At 44.5% G+C, this 12,763-nt stretch overlaps 2 long non-coding RNA genes across 4 annotated transcripts in view; one reads left to right on the top strand and one right to left on the bottom strand.

Annotated features, from left to right (window-relative positions):
* Positions 1–349: 349 nt before the first annotated feature.
* Positions 350–10,519, bottom strand: LOC126986709 (uncharacterized). Of its 2 annotated transcripts, none has more exons than XR_007739910.1 (3): positions 10,397–10,519; positions 9,317–9,494; positions 350–759 (listed from the first exon to the last, which is right to left on the bottom strand). It is a non-coding gene; the product is annotated as an uncharacterized LOC126986709 (long non-coding RNA). The 2 variants fall into 2 exon arrangements; XR_007739909.1 differs by lacking the exon at positions 350–759 and adding an exon at positions 7,238–8,030.
* Positions 10,520–12,493: 1,974 nt separating this feature from the next.
* Positions 12,494–12,763, top strand: part of LOC126986707 (uncharacterized) — an 8,110-nt gene continuing 7,840 nt past the window's right edge. For both annotated transcript variants that reach the window (XR_007739907.1, XR_007739908.1), the window contains exon 1: positions 12,494–12,554. This is a non-coding gene — a long non-coding RNA (uncharacterized LOC126986707). The remainder of the gene's footprint in view (positions 12,555–12,763) is intronic.

The following is a 12,763-nucleotide window of genomic DNA, read 5'->3' as shown; positions in this document are numbered from 1 at the left end:
ACGCTTTCTTGAGCTGACTAAAGCTAAAGCTCACTCACTACGTAATGTTAAGCTTGCGCGGAAGACGAAGACCCGGCATTAGTTCACGGCGAGATGCTGAACGAAGCGTCGGACCAATGAATCACCGAGCCAGCGATTACGAACCCTCCAGCTTGTCGAGGAAGTGGTTAACCGGAGCACATCGCCTCTTATCGTTATGTGCTGTGTTGAGGAACACACACACACACACACACACACAGGAACTTGGTGTATTAGCGTATTGTGTGTTCTTTGATGTAAATGTTCGCTTTTCCGACCCAACTCCATGAGAGAGAGAGAGAGGGAGAGAGAGAGAGAGAGACCACCGTCATTATATTCGCCTCTTTATTGTGAAATGAGTACAGCAAGCAACTAATATTACATCACTCACGATGATATAAATAATGATAATGAATAGACAAATTAATAGATAAGGTGATAGACTGAAGGCAAGACACAAAGCAATGACAATACAGGAATGCAGAATACACGAGGGCGATGAAGAGCTGAGTTTCCCGTTGTTTCCCTTCCTCAGGCGAGTGTAGGGAAGTGACGATTCTGAAGGGTGGTGGTGGTGGTGGTGGGGAGGTGCTGGTTAGGGGGCGAGGGGTGGAGCAGCTGAAGGTGGAGGGTAGAGTAAAGGGCGTCCTGGTTCTGGTGGGGGCGCTGCAGGGGAGGAGCAGTAAGGGGTGTTGATCCTGATGGAGGCGCTGCAGGGGAGGGTGGAGGGGCGGCGAAGGGCTGATGAAGGGAAGGGTGGAGAGGTGAAGAGGTTACTGGTGGATTGATGGGACTATTGTTGGTGGTGATGGTGGTGATGACGGAGGTGGTGGTGGTGGTGATGACGGAGGTAGTGGTGGTGGTGGTGGTGGTGGTGGTGATGGTGGTGATGACGGAGGTGGTGGTGGTGGTGGTGGTGGTGATGACGGGGGTAGTGGTGGTGGTGGTGGTGGTGGTGATGGTGGTGTATGCTTCTTGGTGATTTGCATTTGACTGTTTTAAAAGAGGGTGGTGGTGGAGGTGACGGTGGTGGTGATGGTGGTGGTGGTGATGGTCATGGTGGTGGTGGTGATGGTGGTGATGATGGTCATAATGGTGGTGGTGATGATGGTAATAATAATGATCTTTTTGGAACTTATGGTAGGGAATTCAGTAAGTTATTTCCTGCCAACCAAAGCCTAGTTATGTGAAGTCTTATGAGAAGAGTAAACAACCACAATGTTATCTAAGCATCAAACAACAGCAACAAAAATAAACAACAGTAAAAGTGAAAATAAGTGTTCCCGAGAAAATAAAACATACATCTAAAAAAAGAAAAAGAATCACGATCATGGACATAATTACAGGTGAGGTAATTTAGGTAATGAGAACAGAAACTCTCTCTCTCTCTCTCCTCACCTCTTGCTTACCTGTCTACCCGTGCTTGTGTCCACCACCCCCGTAGCCGCCGCCCCCGCGCTTGTGTCCGCCGCCCCTGTGCTTCCCGCCACCGCCGCCCTTGCGATGGGAGCGGAAGCGTGCTGGGTCAGGGTCAGGGAGCGCCATGCCACAGGACACCAGGCACAGCAGGAACACCATGATCACCTGAGGAAGGAAAAGTTGGAAAGTTTCGTTTAGTCGGCGCAACATCTGTGGTCGTATGCCGGAGAGAGACAAAAGGGAAAGGAATTATAAGAGAAGGGAACAGATCCCAGGAGACGGGACACAACCCCTGATTAACACCTGGTACCCATTCACTGCTGGGTGGACAGGGGCGTATGGTATTGGAAAAGCCGCCCAAAATTTTTCCACTCCGCCCGGGAGTCGAACCCGGGATCTCTCGCTTGTGAGCCGAGTGTGCTAACCACTGCACCACGAAGCGATTGGTATGTGAGAGAAAAGGAAGGGAGAATGGGAAAGAGGGAAAGGGAAGACGGAGAATGGGAAGGGGAAAGGGGGAGAGAATGGGAGGGAGAGAGGTAAGGGAGAATTGGAAAGAAATGGGAAGGAAAAAGGGAAGAATGGGAGAATGGAAAAGGAAAATGGGAAAGGAGAGAAAGAGGAGAAAGGGAGAATGGATAAGGAGAAAATGAAAAGAGTAAGAAAGAAGAAAGAAGAAATGGAAAATGATAGAGGAGATGAAAAGAAAGGCGAAGGGGAGAGGAGAGAAAGGAGGAAAGGGAGAGAAGAGAAAGAGGAAAGAGGGAGAATGGAAAAGAGAAAAAAAGGAAATATGGAGAATGAGAGGAGAGACAGAGGAGAGAGGGAGAATGGAAGAGTAGAGAAAAAAAAAAGGGAAATGCGTCATGAGGAAAGAAGATGGGAAGGCGTGTTAAAGGAAGACTAACAAAATGAAACAACTGACAATAAAGGTAATGCATAGAAAGAAAACATTAAGACTGCAGGATATATAATAAAACAGAGTATTAACAGCGGGAACACAAACTAAGACTGGAATTACACAACAAAAAAATGCAAATCAACATAAAGACGAAAAAAAGTGCTTAAGACCCTCACCAGCTTGAAGACGGCCGCCATGTTGCTGTTGTTGTTGTTGTTGTTTCCTTAGTCAGCGTCAGTCGGTTACTGTATCTCAGTGACACTTCCACCCCCTTATATACGCAGGCGAGTACACACACATACATACATACACACACACGCCGCCCCTTCCCCCTCCCTCTGTTGATCAATAGCAAGAGTCTTGAAACAGTCTGGTGCACACAGATTGACGGTACGAACACGCACTCACACACTCACACACACACACACACACACACACACACACACACACACACACACACACACACACACACACACACACACACACACACACACACAAACGAAGTCAATGACCTCTTCCACTCTTCCACCTCTTCCACCAAGCGTTTGACAAAGTTCCTCACCAACGACTGTTGCTTAAATTACAGGCTCACGGAGTAGAGGGTAAAGTTTTGAACTGGGTCAAGGCGTGGCTTAGCAATAGGAAGCAAAGAGTGCAAATCAATGGTAAAAGATCTGACTGGGGATGTGTTACGAGTGGGGTCCCACAAGGTTCGGTATTAGGTCCACTTTTGTTTATTATTTATATCAATGACTTAGACACAGGAATTAGTAGTGATGTTAGTAAATTTGCAGATGATACCAAGATCGGTGAAATATTGAGTCGGATCAGGACGCTAGTATTCTCCAAGGTGAACTCAACAGATTATGACTGGCGGAAGGATCATGGATCTGGGCGGATAAATGGCAGATGGAGTTCAATGTGGGAAGTGCAGTATTCTGAGTGTAGGTAGGAACAACCCTCACATAACTATTGCTTAAATGACACTCTACAGGTAGGTCTTAAAAGGGAGAGGATTTAGGGGGTAGTGGAGCTCTGATCTCCGTCCAAGGGCACAATGCATTCAAGCTAGAAATCGAGCTAATAGGGTACTGGGATTCTTTTCAGGGAGAGAAAGCAACAGAAGCCTCAAGTCTTCCTCAAACTATATTTAGCATTAGTTAGACCTCATCTTGACTATGCGGTTCAGTTCTGGTCACCCTACTATAGAATGGATATCAAAATGTTAGAATCGGTGCAGAGGAGGATGACTAAGATGATTCAGGGGTTGAGAAACTTGCCATACGAGGAAAGACTCAAACAGTTAAACTTGCATTCTCTAGAAAGGCGAAGGGTGCGTGGAGACATGATCGAGGTTTATAAATGGATGAAGGCCAAAGTTTAAGGAGACATTCATAAGGTTTTGTAGTAAAGAGAGAACGGTAGGACACGAAGTAACGGGTTTAAACTGGATAAATTCAGATTCAACAGGGACATAGGCAAAAATTGGTTTACTAATAGGGTGGTGGATGAGTGGAATAGGCTTAGCAGTCATGTGGTGAGTGCCAATACAATTGTCACATTCAAAAATAGACTAGATAAATTCATGGACAGCGATATTAGGTGGGGTTAGATACACGGGAGCTTAGGGTCAAAGGAGCTGCCTCGTACAGGCCTACCGGCCTCTTGCAGACTCCTGCGTTCTTATGTTCTTATGTGTGGGTGGGTGGGTGATTGTCAGATTTTGGAGGGAAGGGTCAAATTGTTTGTCTATTCTACGCTGAAAAATCGCGCAAATCCGAAAATCACACAAATCTGAAAGAGAGGAGGGGGGGGGGGGGAGGTATGATCAATTATTTTTTCTTCTTTTGTGCTGCGCCGGGAGGCTTTTATGAGGGGTCTGTGGATGGCCCGGCCCGTTAGTGGCGCAGGCGAATAGTAGTTTAATAAGTGGCTGCCGTGACATATGACTCTTGCCTGGTCCATGGTAGCTACAAGTGCTCCTCTTGACTGAAGTCGCTGAAGTGAGGGTTGACTGGAGATCTGGACCTGTCTTTATTTTGATCCGGGCAGCATGTGGGTAATGTTCCGCCACTCGGCAATGGGTGAAAATTGTCATCGTCCGGCGGTGGAACTTGAACCCGGGTATTTGGTATCACCGTTTCTACGCGCTGATCACCCCGCCACCGCCTGTCAGTGAGCCGGGGATGAACTGAGGGGAACTGGGTGTTTAGTTAGGAGGGGACATGCAAACACTGAAGGGGAGTTGAGTTACTGTTTAAGGGAAATTCGGTTACTTTATAAGGCGATAATGTGACTTCTAGAGTGGGACTGTAAAGGTTACCAATTGAGAAAGGTTATGTTACCATTTCAAGGGGCTGCGTGATCATATAAGAGTGATTAGGATACCACATAAGGGAGGTTACCGTTGAGGGGACTAGGTAATATTGTGAGGAGGTTAGATGAACATTTGAGGAAAACTGGATAACGTTTTGTAATCATTGAAGGGGAAATGGATTATGATTTGAAGAGTTAGTTTAGCATTCAAAGGGACTGGATAATCATATGAGGGGATTAAGATACCATTTGTAGTAAGTCAGGTTACGTTAATTGGTCACATTATCTGCATGCAGATGATAATATAGGATGAAGGACCTACACTTTCTCGTGGCCTTGTGCTGAAGAAAGTACTATACCGTTGATGGCTGTGAACTTTTTAACTGACCGCAAAAAAATAGGTATATAAAATCACGCCCCCAAAATATTACATCTCTAAGAACAGCGGATTTTTATGTGTAAACTTTGCATTACGAGTGTTTGATAAATGAAGCGTGGCGAACGTTTATGATGCTTCACCCATTTCAGTTTTCGTGTAAAAAAAAAAAAAAGATAGCCTTTGAACGGAAATATAACAGAACCTTTACATCTTACGGTATCGATCCTACGTTTTAGTAATAAAAACAGATCATAAAAAAATGTTTGGATATTCTCCAATATTCTCTAATATTCTCTATTCTCTGGAGGGACAAGTTATAATTTAAGGGGCAGACCTATACGCTTAGTTTTAGGGGAGCTGGAAAACATTTACTGGAAGCAGGAAATCAAGTTACAGGAGGTCCTAAGATACCATTGCAATACAATTTAAGGGGCTGGGTTATCACTTTAGAGATTGGGCTTGGATACCGTTTAATGGGGACTTGGTTACTCTATGAGGGTACGAAGCTGCCACTGAATTGGGTTGGGCAACCATTTTAAAGGTGGGGCTTGGATGACATTAAATTAGGGCTAGGTGAGGGTGGGAGGCTGCCACTGAATGGGGCTGGGTTATCATCTTAAATGGGGGACCGTGGATACCATTTAGGAGAATTGGTTAGAATTTTAAAGGAGGAGTTAGGATACCATTTTAAAAAGCTTGGATATCATTCAGATTTACCATTTAAAACGACACTAGTTCAGTAGCTTTGTGGGGCTAGGTTACCCGTTCAGAAGGGCTATGTTAGAGTGCATGCTGAACTACTCTCTGGTGTTGATGAGTTAGAATAATTACTTTATTTAGTTTCCTGTTGTGTTTATCTGGCGTGTATTGCTTATTATCTCTGCAGGAATCCAGAATATGTTCTTTCACGGTAGCGGTGTTTGGCAACAATGTCAGGTGGGTCAGTTGCCTGTTCGACCAATTGCTTAATTATTTATCTTCAATCTATTCTACCCAGTCTTTGTCTCTCCTAAACGCTAAAGGAGGAATAGATCATGCTTCTTGGAGACGACTCACGCTTTCTTGAGCTGACTAAAGCTAAAGCTCACTCACTACGTAATGTTAAGCCGTACAGTTTTTAGTATGTACATATACGGACCTCTTAGGGAAGTGTTTAGTACGTATATATACTCAAGCTCTTTTGAGGTCTTATACGCCCTTTATTTTTGGTTGTGTATGTAACATTGTTCATTGGCAGTAAAGAGGAATAATTTGACAAGTCTTCGTATTTTTAAATGGACGTTAAAGGGCCTCTCTGTACATTTGTCTGCATTCCAACAAAAATCATTATACAAGAAGGTAAGTTACTTTCTTCTAGGTAATTACTCCTTGATTCTATAATCAGTAAGGCATGTGGAATTGTAAATTATGGTTCAGAGTAATCGGAAATGAAAACTTACCGTCGGAAGCTTCATAGTGTTTTGTTGAATTTTGTGAACTATGGTTGTGCTACAGGCGGCCTTGAAGCGAACGGTGTTGCCTGATGCGCATCCAATCATTTTCTTGTACTTTCAATTCCCGTTTATTTTTTTAGGTTTTTGTGAGTAAAGCAGTACTTGTACATTACACACACTTTAGGGTAGTGAGAAGTGTTTATAATGGAAAGAATATAGGCTCAAAAAAATTAAAGATAAATTTCCCTTTCCTGATATGACATCGTTAGCTCTGAGACGCAGAAAAATAAAACAACGAACAATCTTGGGTTCCATTCCTCGCATATGAATAATATATATATCAAATAATTTGTATTTATTTACATTTTTAGGGGCAAATAAAAAAATACGAAAAAAGTGCAACCTAGCATGACCCCAATCGATGACAAAAGACGACACTCTACGGGTTTGAGCTTGCGCGGAAGACGAAGACCCGGCATTAGTTCACGGCGAGATGCTGAACGAAGCGTCGGACCAATGAATCACCGAGCCAGCGATTACGAACCCTCCAGCTTGTCGAGGAAGTGGTTGACCGGAGCACATCGCCTCTTAACGTTATGTGCTGTGTTGAGGCGAACACACACACACACACACACACACACAGGAACTTGGTGTATTAGCGTATTGTGTGTTCTTAGATGTAAATGTTCGCTTTCCCGGCCCAACTTTATGAGAGAGAGAGAGAGAGAGAGAGAGAGAGAGAGAGAGAGAGAGAGAGAGAGACCACCGTGATTATATTCGCCTCTTTATTGTGAAATGTGCACAGCAAGCAACTAATATTACATCACTCACGATGATATAAATAATGGTTGAACAGAGAATAGATAAGGTGATTGACTATACAAAGACAAGTGAACACAATATTTATACAGTGAACTACTTTAGAGACTGGATACATCTTGAAACTGCGAAGGACGACCACGATGCACACACTCACACACACACACACACACACGACCATATGTTCACTCTCACTTATTCCCCCCCACACTCCATTTTTTCACTCTCACTCACTCTCCCACACAAACCCTGACACACACACACACACACACACACACACACACACACACACACACACACACACACACACCAAGAAAAGAAGACTCACCTACGTAGCAACAAGACGACATACAGGTGACATACAGGTGTGACACAGTAATTAATCTACCTGTACACTTCCTCATTAACCACCTGTCTTGGTAATACACTTCTATTCTTCGCTCTAAATCTAAAGGCAAGACACAAAGCAATGACATTACAGGAATGCAGAATACAAGGGGCGATTATTAGTTGAGTTTCCCGTTGTTTCCCTTCGTCAGGCGAGTGTAGGCTAGTGACGATTCTGAAGGGGGGTGGTGGTGGTGGTGGGGAGGTGCTGGTTAGGGGGCGAGGGGTGGAGCAGCTGAAGGGGGAGGGTAGAGTAAAGGGCGTCCTGGTTCTGGTGGGGGCGCTGCAGGGGAGGAGCAGTAAGGGGTGTTGATCCTGATGGAGGCGCTGCAGGGGAGGGTGGAGGGGCGGCGAAGGGCTGATGAAGGGAAGGGTAGAGAGGTGAAGAGGTTACTGGTGGATTGTTGGGACTATTGTTGGTGGTGATGGTGGTGATGACGGAGGTGGTGGTGGTGGTGATGACGGAGGTAGTGGTGGTGGTGGTGGTGATGGTTGTGATGACGGAGGTGGTGGTGGTGATGGTGTATGCTTCTTGGTGACCTGCATTTGACTGTTTTAAAAGAGGATGGTGGTGGAGGTAACGGTGGTGGTGATGATGGTGGTGGTGATGGTCATGGTGGTGGAGGTGGTGGTGGTGGTGGTGATGATGGTGGTGGTGATGATGGTGGTGGTGATGGTGATGGTCATGGTGGTGGTGGTGATGATGGTGGTGGTGATGGTCATGATGGTGGTGGTGATGATGGTCATGGTGGTGGTGGTGATGGCCATGGTGGTGGTGATGGTCATGGTGGTGGTGATGATGGTCATGGTGGTGGTGATGATGGCCATGGTGGTGGTGGTGATGATGGTAATAATAATGATCTTTATGGAACTTATGGTAGGGAGTTCAGTAAGTTATTTCCTGCCAACCAAAGCCTAGTTATGTGAAGTCTTATGAGAAGAGCAAACAACCACACTGTTATCTAAGCATCAAACAACAGCAACAAAAATAAACAACAGTAAAAGTGAAAATAATTTAAGGAGAAAATATCACATGCATCTAAAAAAAAAAAAAAGAATCACGGTCATGGACATAAGAACAGGTGAGGTAATTTAGGTAATGAGAACACCAACTCTCTCTCTCTCTCTCTCTCTCTCTCTCTCTCTCTCTCTCTCTCTCTCTCTCTCTCTCTCTCTCTCTCTCTCTCTCTCTCTCTCTCTCTCTCTCTCTCTCTCTCTCTCTCTCTCTCTCTCTCTCTCTCTCTCTCTCTCTCTCTCCTATACCCGTCATTCTTTTTCATTCTTTACTTCCCACACCTTTTCCAGTACCTTCAATCTCACTAAAACTTATTTTTATACAATTTTGCCCATTATCTTTAAATAATAGGAGCAATATAGCTGAGATTTAGAAGAACATGGCTTTTCCTGTATTAAGATGTAGGATATTAACGACCCAAGATCTCTCTCTCTCTCTCTCTCTCTCTCTCTCTCTCTCTCTCTCTCTCTCTCTCTCTCTCTCTCTCTCTCTCTCTCTCTCTCTCTCTCTCTGTCTCTCTCTCCCTCTCTCCCTCTCTCTCTCTCTCTCTCTCTCTCTCTCTCTCTCTCTCTCTCTCTCTCTCTCTCTCTCTCTCTCTCTCTCTCTCTCTCTCTCTTACTCTCTCTTACCTTTTCAGCCGTGCTTATGTCCGCCGCCGTGCCCGAAGCCGCCGCCCCCGCGCCTGTGTCCTCCGCCCCTGTGCCTCCCGCCGCCGCCGCCCCTGCGATGGTTGCGGAAGCGTACTGGGTCAGGGTCAGGGAGCGCCATGCCACACGACACCAGGCACAGCAGGAACACCATGATCACCTGAGGAAGGGAGAGGGCGTGGGGTGACAGATGAGAGGGTGGTGGGGTGAGTAAGGGGATGCCAATGATTAGTGAGAGAAAAGGATGGAGAATGGGAAAGGAGACAAGGGTAAGGGAAGAAAGGGAGAATGGGAAAGGAGTAAAAGAGGAAATGGGAGGATCGAGAGAGGAGAGAGGAAGAAAGGGGAGAGAGGTTGAATTTGAAAGAGAGAAAAGAAAGAAAGGGATAATGCGGAGTGAAAGAGGAGAGAGGGAGAATGGAAGAGGGAAAAATATGAAGATTGAGGGAGAAGAGAAAGGGAAGAAAGAGAGAACGGGAAGGAGAGAGGGAAGGAGGTGATATTGCGAAAGGAGAAACACGGAGGGAAGGGAACATGGGAAGAGGGGAATGAGAAGAAAGGGAAAATGATACAGGAGATAAAGAGAAAAAGGGCGAAAGGGAGAGAAGAGAAAGAAGAGAAAGGGAGGAAGGAGAGAAAGAGGAACGAGGGAGAAGGGAAGAGGGGAGAACTATATGAGAGGAAGAATGAAAGAGAAGAAGAGGAGGAAGGAAAATGGGTCACGAGGGATAAAAATGAGAAGCCGCGTTGAGGGAAGACTAACTAAAATAAAACAAAACATAAATAGAGATTACAAATGGAAGAAAATATGGACTGCAGGATGATGACAGAGAAAACAGGAAGGAAAATGGGAAATGGGTCACGAGGGATAGAAATGAGAAGCCGCGTTAAGGGAAGACTAACTAAAATAAAACAAAACATAAATAGAGATTACAAATGGAAGAAAATATAGACTCCAGGATGATGACAGAGAAAACACAACACAAGAACGATTGGAATTACATGAATAAAAAATGTATAACAATAAGAAAAAAGACGAAAAGAAGTGCCTAAGACCCTCACCAGCTTGAATATGGCTGCCATGTTGCTGTTGTTGTTGTTGTTGTTGTTGTTGCTGTTGCTGTTGCTGTTCTATACTTAGTCAGCGTCAGTTAGTTAGTGTATCCCAGTGACACCTCCACCTCCTTATATACACAGGCGAGTACACACACACACACACACACACACACACACACACACACACACACACACACACACACACACACACACCGCCTCCCCTCCCCCTCCATCAGTTGACCAATAGCAAGAAACTTAGAAACACACACACACACACACACACATATACACAAACAAACGAAGTCACTAATCTTTTCCACAGGTGTGTATGTGTTTGTGTGTGTGTGTGTGTGTGTGTTTGTATATATATGTGTGTGTGTGTGTGTGTGTGTGTGTGTGTGTGTGTGTGTGTGTGTTTCTTGCTATTGGTAACTATAACTTGCCACTCCAGAGAATAGAGAGAATATTAGAGAATATTGGAGAATATCCAAACATTTTTTTTATGATCTGTTTTTATTACCAAAACGTACGATCGATACCGTAAGATGTAAAGGTTCTGTTGTATTTCCGTTCAAAGGCTATTTTTTTTTCTTTTTTTTTTACACGAAGACTGAAATGGGTGAAGCATCATAAACGTTCGCCACGCTTCATTTATCAAACACTCGTAATGCAAAGTTTACACAAAAAAATCCGCTGTTCTTAGAGATGTAATATTTTTTGGGCGTGTTTTTATATACCTATTTTTTTGCGGTCAGTTAAAAAGTTCACAGCCATCAACGGTATAGTACTTTCTTCAGCACAAGGCCACGAGAAAGTGTAGGTCCTTCATCCTATATTATCATCTGCATGTAGATAATGTGACCAATTAACATAACCTGACTTACTACAAATGGTATCTTAATCCCCTCATATGATTATCCAGTCCCTTTGAATGCTAAACTAACTCTTCAAATCATAATCCAATTCCCCTTCAATGATTACAAAACGTTATCCAGTTTTCCTCAAATGGTCATCTAACCTCCTCACATTATTACCTAGTCCCCTCAACGGTAACCTCCCTTATGTGGTATCCTAATCACTCTTATATGATCACGCAGCCCCTTGAAATTTTAACATAACCTTTCTCAATTGGTAACCTTTATAGTCCCACTCTAGAAGTCACATTATCGCCTTATAAAGTAACCGAATTTCCCTTAAACAGTAACTCAACTCCCCTTCAGTGTTTGCATGTCCCCTCCTAACTAAACACCCAGTTCCCCTCAGTTCATCCCCGGCTCACTGACTGGCGGTGGCGGAGTGATCAGCGCTTGGAAACGGTGATACCAAATACCCGGGTTCATGCTCCACCGCCTGACGCTGACAGATTTCAACCATTACCGAGAGGCGGAACATTACCCACATGCTGCCCAGTGCCGGTATTAATAAAGACTCCTTGCAGTAGTTGAATTTCACTCCTTGGACTCTTTATTAATACCGCCCCTGATGAAAATAAAGACAGGTCCAGATCTCCAGTCAACCCTCACTTCGGCGACTTCGGTCAAGAGGAGCACTTGGAGCTTCCATATGTCACGGCAGCCACTTATTAAATTACTATTCGCCTGCGCCACTAACGGGCCGGGCCATCCACAGACCCCTCATAAAAGCCTCCTGGCGCAGCACGTAAAAAAATAAATAAATAAATAAATAAATAAATAAATAAATAAATCGATCATACCACTCTTCCCCCCTCCCCCTCTCTCATTCTCAGATTTGTGTGATTTTCGGATGTGCGCGATTTTCAGCGTAGAATAGACAAACAATTTGACCTTTCCCTCCAAAATTTGACAATCACCCACCCACACACACACACCAGTGAAAGAGATCATTGACTTCGTTTGTGTATGTGTGTGTGTGTGTGTGTGTGTGTGTGTGTGTGTGTGTGTGTGTGTGTGTGTGTGTGTGTGTGTGTACCGTCAATCTGTGTGCACCAGACTGTTTCAAGTCTCTTGCTATTGATCAACAGAGAGAGGGGAAGGGGCGGCGTGTGTGTGTATGTATGTATGTATGTGTGTGTACTCGCCTGCGTATATAAGGGAGTAGAAGTGTCACTGAGATACAGTACCTGACTGACGCTGACTAAGGAAACAACAACAACAACAGCAACATGGCGGCCGTCTTCAAGCTGGTGAGGGTCTTAAGCACTTTGTTTCGTCTGTGTTGATTTGCATTTTTTTGTTGCGTAATTCCAGTCTTACTTAGTTTGTGTTTCCGCTGTTAATGTTCTGTTTTGTTATATATCCTGCAGTCTTAATGTTTTCTTTCTATGCATTACCTTTATTGTCAGTTGTTTCATTTTAATTAGTCTTCCTTTAAAACGCCTTCCCATCTTCTTCC

This window comes from Eriocheir sinensis, chromosome 62 (assembly GCF_024679095.1).
Source record: "Eriocheir sinensis breed Jianghai 21 chromosome 62, ASM2467909v1, whole genome shotgun sequence".
Taxonomy (NCBI): Eukaryota; Metazoa; Arthropoda; class Malacostraca; order Decapoda; family Varunidae; genus Eriocheir; species Eriocheir sinensis.
The sequence above is the reverse complement of the archived record's forward strand: the minus strand, read 5'-3'. Positions and strand labels throughout refer to the sequence as shown.